This window comes from Diaphorina citri, unplaced genomic scaffold (genome assembly GCF_000475195.1).
Source record: "Diaphorina citri unplaced genomic scaffold, Diaci psyllid genome assembly version 1.1 scaffold42900, whole genome shotgun sequence".
Classification (NCBI taxonomy): Eukaryota; Metazoa; Arthropoda; class Insecta; order Hemiptera; family Psyllidae; genus Diaphorina; species Diaphorina citri.
In genome coordinates, this window is record NW_007420222.1 from 1 (window position 1) to 538 (window position 538).

Here is a 538-nt window from a genome sequence, read left to right on the forward strand (position 1 = left end):
TTTTTTAAATTTACTTGAATTCGAATCAACCTCTACATTCAAAGACCACCATGTTAATTGCTACAGTACTGATAATAATTTGTCTCAACACTCACCTGATTAAACTTGAGCATGCCTTGAATAATGCTGGCATACTGTTCTACCCCAGGCTCTGGGAACGATCGGAACAAGGTTTCAGCGAAATCGCCGTCCCTATAAAGAAGAAAAAATGACAGTAAAGAGGTGCTTTGCCAGCCTAGTTGGCTTGGAATGTAATACGCCCCACTTGTAAGCGCTAGGTCTCAAGTTCGATTTCCGCCCGGGGCGAATTTAAACCTGAACGGATAATGTTCGTCCTCGGAACGGCTGACTTTCTCCTATCCTGCCTACCTTCTCTCTTCCCTTTTGGGACGATTAGACCTTATAGCAGGTTCAGGACGATAAGGCTTCCTTTGTTACAATTTTCTAAAACAAACCTACTAAGTAAAAGGAAAAAAAATCACACTTACTTCCACGTATTATGCTTGGGAGCAATGAATTTGGTGTGAGTGAACCATCT

General features: G+C 41.8%; 1 long non-coding RNA gene across 1 annotated transcript; it reads right to left on the reverse strand.

Annotated features, from left to right (window-relative positions):
• Window positions 1-92: 92 nt before the first annotated feature.
• Window positions 93-538, reverse strand: LOC113473561. Its single transcript, XR_003395499.1, has 2 exons — window positions 489-538; window positions 93-192 (listed from the first exon to the last, which is right to left on the reverse strand). It is a non-coding gene; the product is annotated as an uncharacterized LOC113473561 (long non-coding RNA).